We start from the raw sequence: 12,275 nt of genomic DNA, 5'->3' as shown, positions 1-12,275 counted from the left end.
GGTTCCTTGCCACTGTTGCCTTTGGCTTGCTCAGTTGGGGATATTTTGGGGATATTTAATTTAATTTTATCAATCAATAAATTCCTCTTGAAACAAACTTTGTTGTATTATTTTAATTTAATACTGTGAAGCTGCTTTGATGCAATCTGTATTGTGAAAAGCGCTATACAAATAAACTTGACTTGACTTGACTTGACTTGATGATTTGTAAGTACTTTATTTCTGTATACTTACCAAAACCTTAATTTTATTTCACAATTTGTTCAAACTCTTAGGGATTTTTCACTGTAATCATTATGAATATTTCTTATGTCCCTTTGTCCATATTTGGGTCATTATGTCTGATGCAATACCTTACATCACGTTTCTGCAGCATTCAGTTTGCTATTGTTTCTTTACTGGCATTATGTGGATAAAAATGAGACACTTGATCCACCAAAGTTCAGCCGAACCCACCCACTGACACACTGAACTGGGTCTCTCTGTTTAATAGGGCTTTCCTTCTCCTGTTCACCTTCAAGAAAAGCAGAAATGTGATCATGACACAAATATGTGATTGTGTGGCATTCCATGTCACCCGTTTGACAAGTTTAAAGGAGAACAACACGTCCCTCTGGGTTGTGCAGTAGAAAGGGGGCTGGCCATTAGGAATATGTATAGCATATATATATAGTCTTAAAATGATTATTGACTCAGAACTCAGATCTTATTTTGGATAATAGGAATCTTTACATAAAGAGACAACAGAAATCTATATATTTTCTGTATTCCATTTTTCTTCTCACAGTCAATCATAAGGTAAGAAATAAATCTATAATCTGCAATAATTGTTTTGCATGAACACAGAAAAATAAATTCTCTGTACACTATAACAATTTAAAAATATATGAAATAGTATTTTATCAATTTCATGTCATAAGTTTGAGATACTCACAGAAGAGCAAGAACAGTGAGAAGAGAAAAGGAGAAACGGAGAGAAATGGAGAGCAGAGAAGAACGATCTCGCACATCCAGACCACAGCCTGGTAATCACATCAGACTGGTCAAACGGGAGAGCATTGAGAAACGGCCAAATTGTGAGTATATTCTAAAGTTGTAATACAATACAACCATTTACATTACGCTATTTGCTTCTAGTTTGATATGATACATGTATTTTTTCTTCTCAAAGAAAAAAAACTTTTATTTTACATACTGTACAGTTAGTGTTGCAAAATATGACAGACAGCTTATTCTTCCCGTACTGAAGCAGACACTGTGTGTTCTTCACTATATCTGATGATAGCATAAAGTTATCAGAAATGTCTGTTCACCACATATAAACTATATAAAGAGAATCAAATGTTTTGTTCCAGTTTCTCATGATTCTGGTGGTCCAGAGCAGAGTCAAACTGATATATCTGAGGAGATCCATGATAAGGTGAGATATTTAGTGTTCAGAAAAAAACTGACACGAACTAGAATGAATGAACAGATAGAGTAGAGTATGTCTTTCTTTAATGATACAGACCACTGTGATGGAATCACATGTTCCCATGAATGTTTGTGTTAAACTCAGTTTTTTCCTTAGAAAACTACAACACAGTGAAGAATGAGAGAACGTGACAGCAGTGACATCATCTACTCACGGAACATGGAACTTCCTGGAAAGTAATTCTAAAATACTTGCAATGCCTTCAAAGTGACGACATAGCCACAGAACATGTTGAGATTCGTGGATTCCAGCTTTCCCTACTCCGTACATGGGAATTCACTGGACAGTTTTTAAAGACATTCAGATGTACAGCAAAAACAGGAGCAGCTTGAGGAGCTTCAGCACTACATCTTTGAGGAGACGACTTTGCATTGGCAGTGAACACTTCTCACAGGGTGATTGGGAATGACTCCTGCTCTTGCAAAATACAGGATTCAGAAGCATGTTTAATGTGAAGCCCGTGAATCAGCTGTCTGAAGCTCCTGGGAGGATGATGTTACAGACTGCGCTGAAACTGTGAAGTCAACACATCTCCAAACACACACCACTGAAACACAGAAGACCGATCAGGAATCCTGAACTCAGCAGATCCACTGCTGAACTCTTCCGGACTTTGTGCTGTGAGAGAATACATGTGATGATTTGCAGTTGTATATGAATCTTCTGTTCAAATTATTTTGCATCATTATATGATTATTACATAGTACTAGTTCATTTCATTTTCTGAAATAGTTTTGAACTCTGCTTAAAAATGTATATAAATGTACTTTTACTTTTGTGAAAACATTTGAGACTGATTTTGTGATGTTGATTCACAAATATAACTGGTCTGATCTGTTACCACACATAGGTGGAAGACTCTCCACAAACACTCCCATTAGAAATGTAAACATATTTGAGTCTGCCATATGCTATAGGCATATAACGGTAACACTTTACAATAATCATGTTCTAATGCCTGAATTAATCATTACTTTAAAGGGGTGGTTGAGTATGATTTCACTTTTCTAACTTTAGTTAGTGTGTAATGTTGCTGTTTGAGCAGAAACAACATCTGCAAAGTTACAACGCTCAAAGTTCAAATCAAAGGGAGATATTTGCTTTTAAAGAAATGGCTTTTTAAGGACTACAACAAACAGCTGGTAGGGACTACACAACATTCCTCATGGGTTAGTGACATCACCAACCCTAAAATTTACATAAACCCCGCCCCCGAGAACGCACAGTCTTTGATGAGAAGAGGAAGAGTTGTTGTAGTCGAGCACATTTGTGAGTCAGCTCAAACTGTAGCATCCGTTTTTTCACATGCAATAGAAAATCACTCTGTGTGCATCTCACATCAGTTCCTATACGAGCGATTTATATGACAGAATATGCTAATTGAAGATAGTTAACTCCACATCAGCAACATAAATTCATCAACTAACCATTCAGAGACGTCCTGATGCATTATACGTGTTGTCACTTCTTCTTGAGTCTCTCCATCTTTGTCTGACTCTGTTTAAACATAAAAGGTAGAACAGTTTCTGTCATTTTAGTGTGTGTCTGCGTATGGTAATTGGAGCTGCTAATCCACACAAGTTCTTGAAACCCCGTCCCCTGTGTCGGGAGCAGCAGCATATTTGCATTTAAAGGGCCAGACACAAACGGCATTTTTGCTAACCTTCAAAAAGTGACAATTTTAACATGTTATATAAAAATATCTGTGGGGTATTTTGAGCTAAAACTTCACACACACACTCTGGGGACATCATAGATTTATTGTACATCTTGTGAAAAGGGCCTTATACCACCCCTTTTACATGAACATGATTAGTGGAGATATAGATATTGGAGATAATCATGAGGCAATGAAGAGCTATCCTTAACTACGACAGGAGTCATAATGATTCATGCATGAATAACAGCAGCCTTAACTACATGTTAGTACATGTTTGATAGTTAATGCACAAATTAACATTTAGAGGTAAACTAAATCAGTCAGGCTCAGTAGGAAGGAATATGTAAAATTTTGACTTTAAAATAAATGTAAACAATTTATTGTCAATTTAAACTATTGACATCGGCAGCTTCGTCATAAACATTACTGAATGGCACAGGTTTAGTTCGTCATTATTTTCACTGATCCTCCATATCAAACATAGAAAATACTAAATCCACTAATAATGGATCTGTTTACTTAATCTTAAGTAATACTTAATCTGTTTTGTGATATTCTCTTTCCCATCAAACTTAACCTACTGTGACTTACAACAGTTCCCGAGGAATCGGTTCCCAAAAAAAACAGGAAACATGAACTAAGGTCAGGGGACCATTTGCTGCATCCAGACACACATAACTTAACTGGGCTGAATACTATAGTTAAGTATTAGGATGTGTATTTGATAGTATGTTTATGTTAAATCATGAGCTGAATTTGGTAAGTAGTTAACAGTGAAATAATTATGATATAAAGTCATGACACAGTAATGCATTGACAAGCCATTAGTTGATGTTAGTTGGTGTTGTCACACTGTGGCTGAGTGTGGTGTAGATATGTTGTGTGGTGTATGGTTAGCTAATAATGAATTAAGTATGATATGCCCCCTCAAGTAAAATCATAACACAGTAATGCATTAACAAGTCATTTGTAGATGTTTGTGTGTGGTTTGTTAATAATAAATGTAAGTATGATGTGCCCCCAATTTCTAGTGATTTCTTTAATCTGAGAACTCCAAATGTTTTTCCCCACAGCAGGTGTAAAATGACACATGAGTATCTGTTGTTTATGTGTACTTCTCAGGAGATGGCATTGTAGTTCACACGTACCTATAAAAAGGTGTACAGTGAGAGTTTGAGAAGTGTGTTGCACCTGCTGCCAATTATGTAACACCTGGCACTGTTGGCTTGATTGTCCTGTCTTGGATCTTGAATAAATGATCTGCCTTCATGATAAATAAATCAAAATGAATATCTGCATTCATGTGCTATCAGAAATTTTCTACTTCCCACTTCTGAAGTCATGATTATGAGCTTGTGACATTCAAGTAATTTGTTGTCAGAAAGAACAGGAATCATGGAGGACAATAGGTTTATCTTGCCTTTTTATTGAGAAAATCTTGTTAAAGTCAAAACGATATTTAGCGTCCCATTCATTGACAAACATATAAACATCTAGATAGTGTAAGATCCTCCAGCTGGACTGCCCATGATCTCCACCAGAGGGCACTCCTCCTGACTCCTTTTCTCTCCCATGATGAACTATATTGCCCATAATCCATTCCCCATATTCACTAGGATTTAATTTCTCCCACCTGTCAATCATTTGCTTGTCTGATTTTGCCTTTTTAAGCTGTGTTCTCCAGTTCTTTGTGAATGTTACTGCTGCATTTCTGAGCGCCTATATTCTAGTTCCCTGTTCCAGTGCTCATGCTCTTGGTCTGTTTTCTTGGATTTTGCCCTATTTTGGATTATATTTGACCATTTACCTGTTTTTGACTACTCTTATGGATTGTAAGAGTAGGTAATGATTTGGAACTTTTTTAACAAAAAAGTTAGTGATTGTGCTCACTCAAAGCCTTTCGACATGTATGCTTACTTTCTGCTTGCTCACAGAATTAAATATATTAGGCTATAATATACATTTAAAAACTGTTAAAAATTTTATTTTATCTTCTGTCAAATCAACTTAGATAATTAATGTGGTTCAGATAACATAATATTTTGAGTTTCTATTTATTAAACCAATCTCCTTCATTGTATTAACTCAATTTTTTTTATTTCAATTAACAAAAAAATTAGGCAACCAGGTAACTTACTTTTTTAAGTTAAAGGAATTGTCTAAAAAACTTCTTTTCCAAATTTGTTTAAACTTTATTTATATATCAATACATAATTAAAATGTAAGTACTCTGAAAAAGAAAGTATAAAAATCGAGTGTCTGTAGACCTCTCACGACTGTTTTAAAGACAGCTCATTATTTCCATTCACTCCACCCCCTCCCTTCTGGGCTCCTTCCAAAGCCACGCCCCCAAAACACATGAACGCGCGACTCCGACCACTGAGCTGGAAGACGCATTATTTACCTAATGGTGCGTTCACACCAAACGCGAATATGCGTCTGGCGCGAGTGATTTCAATGTTAAGTCAATGGTAAGACGCGTTTACGCGCGTCTGGAGGTCTTGCGGCACGAATGAGGCGTTTAGCGCGGCGCGGTAGACGCGAATTCGCCTCATTCGCGCGAATTGAGCGTTTGGTTACGCGCGAAATTTATTAGTGCTATTTGTGCATTCACGCGTTTGACGCGAATTCGCGTCTGCCGCCCGAGTTGAAAAATCTGAACTTCTGCGTCAATTCGCGCCGCGTTAACCAATCAGAAGCCTGCTTGCTGCTGTCACGTGGTGAAGTGACAGTTTACAATGTTATTTTATGTTTGGCCTCAATAAATTATTTTGTAATATGACTAAAATGCACAACAAAGCAAATCTTTCACATAAAAACTCGATTTCAATATATGAGAGATACTCATTTTGTATTGAATGCTATTTATTCCATATCTATTCTAGATTATAATGAAACATTATTATTCTAATGTAAAGACAACAAACACAATTTAGTGTATAAAAACAAAAATCACAGGACAGGTTTCACCTTTGGAGGCTGACTCCATTTATTATCAAAACAAAAATAAATGACAGATTAGGTGGGTGCGGGCGAGTGAACCTCGCGCCGGGCTGTAGAGCGCGGGCTCGTCAGGCAGCGACCACTCGAGGCCGAGGCCTTACGGCCTACGCGGTCCTCGTCAGCGTCCTCACCGTTAGGTCCACCAAACCTAGCTCCTGGAGCAAATTGTGAAACTCCTGAAACCCTCCGGAGGGTCTGGTGGACCCGAGTACAGCGACGATGATCCCTACGCCGCTGTTCTGCTCTCCAGAGCAAATACAGAGCGGCGACTCTCTCGATAAATGACCGATCAATAACAGACATCTTGTAAAAAGATGGCCGCCAACAGGGTTCGAAACTTTTGAAACTTATTTCGCTCTTGACGCGCGAATGCACACAAAGTGGTCACGCGTATAACTAGACGCGGCAGGCGCGAATTTTGACGCAGATTCGCGTTTGGTGTGAACGCAGCATGAGACGAGCGGAGAGGAGCGCAGTGCATGCAGTGACATCATGTCAGAATCACATGTAATAAAAAAATCTATCTTTATCAACAAATAAGATGTATTTTAGCGCTACAGCCCTCCCTCCACAGCGGAGCCTGCCATGAACGCGCAGGCTAGTAAACATGCAGGGACACTGATGACGGCGGATAAACAGTTATCGCACATTCACTGGTAGGGACGAAACATCAACAATATGCTTTACATTGACTATGGCCTGCCCATACTTTGACTACAAACTTGGTCCTCAAATCATTACGTATTTTGCAATACATGTAATGTAACTTAATAACGTTGCACTCTTTCTATAAGTTATAAATAGCTAGCAAGATAATAATGGTAACGTTACAGTATCTAAGTAATTATTTCTAGCGATGTGTAATGCTAAATAAGGTTTGCTAGTACATTATTTCAGCAACATGACAAGCCAGTGAATTAGCAGGTTTCTATTGTTGCTTTGCACAGTGCATGACATTTTATCTGTATGTTATGCGGCTAGAGTTTTGACACTGAGTCAATGGGCTCCGACGGACTTGTTTATCGTCATCGGCCTTTTTCCGTTTACCTGTCTTTGTTGTATGAGCTGGTGCCACTCGAGAAATTGGCAGTTTTAGTTGTTTGTCCGCCATTAGCACAGCTGCGCGGCACACCGGCTATCTTGATTTTGAACGACGGTACGCGCTGTTAATTGACACTGCTAAGACACTCCTCCTGGCTCTGATTGGTTGTTTCTTACCGGGAGCGGTGTATTTCTGCAAATGGCAATAGGACCACTGGGAGGAGCCTGGGGAGCTTGATTTTTTCACAGATTATCTGTCTCATATTCTACTGTCAGGACATAATGACAGTTTTAACAAATATGTAAAAAATACATTTTTACAGAAGTTACCAACTGCAGCTTTAAACCAATAATATTTCTTTACAGTGTATACAGTATAAAAGAGTTTGTGAATTTAGACCGCAGGTTCAACACTAGAGGGCATTACACTGATACATACAGTACATTGGTGAAGCTCAACAGGCAAGGCAGTCTGTGTGGTGCCAGCTCCTCATGATGTGGCCACAGAGCCATTATTTAAAAAAAATAAAAAAAATAAACCCACCAAATTGTATTTGTTTTCCTCATATGTCAAAAACAAACCATTTTCCAATGCATGTTTTAATAACTACAGTGTAAACTCAGAGATTATTAAGGCCATATTTTGTATAAACATAGTCCAAAAGTTTGTCTATTTTACTGTTGTACTTTTTTAACGGAGTTACAATTAATTTGTCTGATACTCCTTTTTGTGTCAATTAGGTGAAAAAAATAAATCCAAGTCATTCAACTAAGAGACCAAGTCATATAACAGATAAATGCTTTATTTTCAAACAGTTCTCAAGTCATTCAAATGTGACCAAGTCAAGTCACCTGAACTCTGATCCCTCTCACTGGAAATTCTTTTTATTGTGGGACTTTGCTTAATCTGTGCCTGGGAAACCAGCCCTCCTGGTTCATTTAAGGTCAGGGCATTCCAAGACATTCGTTTAGAGACAAGTACACATCAAACACAGACTTGATTCTTTAGGTAGTGTTTGTAGGTTCTGCAAAAGGCCTTTGAAAGCTCTAGATGGTTCTTTGGGCCACACTCCTGTTCCTGCTGAACTGAGCCAGTATTTTACTACAACTGATATCAGCTCAGAAGGCACCGGAGCTCAGGTCCTGATGAGACACACAACTCTACACAGATTAGCATTTGACATTTTTAAAACCATACAGGTGCGTGGAAAGACATTACCAAGTTAGAAAGCCAACTCTTACCTTTTCAGGATTGTGATTTCTTGATCATGCCTTATTATATTTTATTATTACACTTTAAATCATGTTCATTTGCATCCTCAGTTAAAGCTGAAGTACGATGTTAAAGAACACTTATCCCATCCTAACATTCAGCAAGAACTTCAAGTCAACAATTTTTGGTTGATTCAGATTCCCTCAAAAACTCTAAATACTGCAGCAAAACCCGCCCGGCAACAGCAACAGCTCAACCAATGGGGTTAGTTGGGCGGGGCTAGCTGTTTGATTGGACATTAGCCGACAGGAGTGTTTGGGAAACCTGTTTGAAAACAGTATTATTTTTGCAGTTCTGTTTGGTGGCACTATAGTGGCACAGAAATTACACACTTCACCTTTAACATAATGGCCATCTGCTTTGAATGAGACATTTGCATTCACAATGAAAGCTTCAGCCAACAGTCTCATGGGAGCACTGTTCTGTTTCAATATTGGCACATTTCTCTGTTTTTAAGCAAGATTTATCATTACCCATGTGTGTTTGATTATGACACAGAACATCTATCATCTTTAATTTAGATATGTTTGTCATTTATTTTGTTTGTCTGATGCTAATACCTTCCTCGTTAACATTTAGAAATATGGCCTGAGAAAGTTCTGTCAGCAGTTTACACAACCTTGTGTCGTTTGAAATCTGTTGTTTAAGCGAGCAAGTGATGACAGCATTTTAATTTTGGGGTAAAATATTCCTTTAATAAAACCAGAACACTACCCTTGAGAAAAATAGGTACACTTAATTGTACTGAATGTGCACAAGTTTATTTTCAAAAGACTTTTACACTTGGCTGTTTCTTAGCATTTAAATTAACTTTTAAAAAAGTGCACTTTGTAATAATGTCAAATTAACAGTTTTACTTTGAAGTATACATTTTTAAATCATGATGTTATCATACTTTAAACGATTTAAATATTACATAATCTTTTGTTGTGTTTTGAAGTACTCTCATTTTGATGTGTTGACTAACACACTAAAGGCACATGTTAAGTTCTTAATTACAATTTTAACTGTAGTTTGTTATTTGATATTACATTAAAAGTTGATTTATTTTAAATGTACTGAATTGCAACTTCATCATTACAAATGTGTAATTACATATATATTTAATTAAAGTCATGACATACAAGTTTCAATTAACGTAATGTACTCCAACCCCCGGTTTCACAGACAAGGCGTTAGTAAATCTAAAATGCATGTTTGAGCTGTTGAACCGGAAAGCAACTTGATATCTTAAAATATGTCAGTGCCATTGTTTTGTCTCAAGATGCACACCAGTAATGTTTTTTTCTAAGGCATTTTTATAAAAGCTACTTAAATGTCCTAATGGAACTAATGCCTAATCTTGGCTTAATCTAAGCCCTGACTGTGAAGCCATCAGGCCCAAATGTACTTAAGTCTTACTTGAGAAAGTAAGAAAGAAACTTAAGTCTTACTTAAGTGGGTTAAAAAGCACTCTAATCAAACCAAGTACTCAAGTCCAGCTAATCACAATATAAATTTAAACCATAACACATATTCATTTACTTGCAATGCAGTTAAGTGTCCAAAATCTACATTCGGTTCAGACTTAAGTCTATTATTTTAAAGTATATTATCGCCATTATAAGTACTCTTCTTTTTCACAAGGTTTACCAGTATGTTAGCACATATACATAGCATAGTCTTTCCAAAAGAAAAAAACAGCACTTTCTTAGTTTCTTTTCAGGTGAAGAACTTAGCCACTGTGAACAACAAAACCAAGCGTGCACGTTCACCAATCAGCCAAGCTCTGCACCCGCTCAGAATGACGTCACAAATGCAGGTGTTTTACTTTTTGAGTATAAACACCCTAAGGAAGTTTCCCTGTCTCATTCTGCCACGGCAGGAGCCCTTTTTTCAAATTTCCTCCATTTTTGTCCATTTCCTCATGAACTGCTGGTAAGGCCATGGCAGTGTGGTAATCCCTGGCAATGTGATTTTTCACTACAGTCACAAATCCGCATGCCAGGAACCCACACAGCCACAACAAACCGGTAACCCCCGCCATCCCACCCCGACTCCTGCTTCTCCCATGCTTGGCTTAACTCTAGGTATTTCCCTAATTATCCACTACACCCAGATAAGAAACTTGATGCAATTTTCTAGCTAAAAAGGCACAAAAGATAAGGCTTTTGAAATTAACAGTTAACATCACTTATTGCATTTTGCTATAAGATTAATTCATGGTGAGGTGAGAAAGAGATGTAAATCTGACTCTCATTACATTGCGGAAAAAGATTATTATCTGCAGTAGCTCTTGCAAAAATGTACTTTAGAAGGATGGTGGTTACACCATTTACAGTATTACCATGGGACATGTCCGCAAAAACATATCTAATTTGTGGTGTAGCATTTTGAATCACAGCCATGAGGGCTGATCAGCTTTCAGTTTAGTATTTAACCCCTAATTTATCTATTACTTGCCACCCAAGTAGAGCGAACATGATTACATCATTTTAAGAAATCATTGCTCTCATGTGAAATGTTTAAATGCCATTGAAAGAACCATTTTCTATTACGTCCTTCATTTGGCATTTCTCTCTGATATTTCTCATATCTCTAAATGAATACTTTACTTTACTGTAGGCCTGTGTGGGGAAGGAAGTGTGAAGGGTTGGTGCTACATGAAACAAGAGTGAATCAAACAGACTGCATCTAATTCTTTCAAAATAAAGTGCAGTCCAAAAGCCTCACAAACTCCAAAGAAGGACTGTAATTCTTCCTTGCTCATCTGAAGTATCCAGCGATCCCTGCCAAGAGGATATTCGTGGAGTCTAGCACAGTTGTTAGGCTGCAAAACAAAGGGATGTAAGTTAGAACTGAATGTTCAAATAATCTAACAAATACAGTTTTAGATATTCAATACATTGTAGAAAAAATACTAATGAATCAAAATATTAATTCCTAATATGTTTAGCTAAAATAGTTTCCCCATGTGTTGATTCCCTTTAAGAAATGGAACATTTAAGAAAAGTGCACTGTAAAAGAGAAAGAAACAAGCAGCTTTTCCTCAAGCTGAGGTAAATACTATGTAGAAGGTGCACATAATGCATGTATGTATGTAATAATGTATGTAACTGATAAGAAAAAAACGAAAGAGTTATTTGAATGAAAAACCACCAAATGTCAAGTGTCACGCAGAGAATTCTAGGAATGACAATTTACAGATTTTCACTTTAAATGATAAGATTACTTGTTCTTTTTCACCCCCCCCCCCCCCCAAAAAAAACCCTGTAGATTACACATTATGTAAATTACAGTAAATTTACAGTACTGTCAAATTACATGAAATACCTCATTAGATTTATTACAGTTTTTCACCGTATACAGTAAATTAACTTACCATTAACCAATTAACAGGTTTTTACTGTAGTATTTTTGCAGTGTTTTACCATAAACAAAACTAACTTAAGGGATAGTTTAATGTACCCTAAATCTGCAACCTTTTTACCTTTAACCTCATTGCATATTCTGACAATTTTCATATAGCTGTATAAGAGCTGGGGAAAATTTTTATTGCTAAAAAGTGACACTATCTCCAAATTTTTGTATCGCATTTATTATATAATAGATCATACAATATTTTAGTTTGACCTCTTGAGGTGGACAACCAACATTTTCTGAAAGTTCAACTTTCTCTTATTCTCGTTCCATCTAAGCTTTTTTATTCTTCAGCTCTTGAAAAGATATCGGGTTAGTGTGCTTCATCTGTGTTGCTGCGAGTACAGTCCAGATTGTCTTTTTGAGGACATGACCTGTGGGCTTTGTTTGATAAGAATCTGTAATAATGTCATTATTGTGTCTGG

At 37.0% G+C, this 12,275-nt stretch overlaps 1 long non-coding RNA gene across 3 annotated transcripts; it reads left to right on the top strand.

Moving 5' to 3' along the window:
- Positions 1-337: 337 nt before the first annotated feature.
- Positions 338-10,405, top strand: LOC309489903. 3 transcript variants are annotated; one of them, XR_014202557.1, is made up of 5 exons: positions 338-798; positions 921-1,076; positions 1,356-1,420; positions 1,571-5,279; positions 7,518-10,405. It is a non-coding gene; the product is annotated as an uncharacterized lncRNA (long non-coding RNA). The 3 variants fall into 3 exon arrangements; XR_014202558.1 differs by having other exon boundaries at positions 338-1,076; XR_014202559.1 differs by having other exon boundaries at positions 525-1,076; positions 1,571-5,544; positions 6,588-10,405.
- Positions 10,406-12,275: the final 1,870 nt, after the last annotated feature.

This window comes from Leuciscus leuciscus (genome assembly GCF_965113295.1).
Source record: "Leuciscus leuciscus genome assembly, chromosome: 24".
In the NCBI taxonomy this organism is placed as follows: Eukaryota; Metazoa; Chordata; class Actinopteri; order Cypriniformes; family Leuciscidae; genus Leuciscus; species Leuciscus leuciscus.
This window is presented reverse-complemented; position numbering and strand designations above follow the sequence as displayed.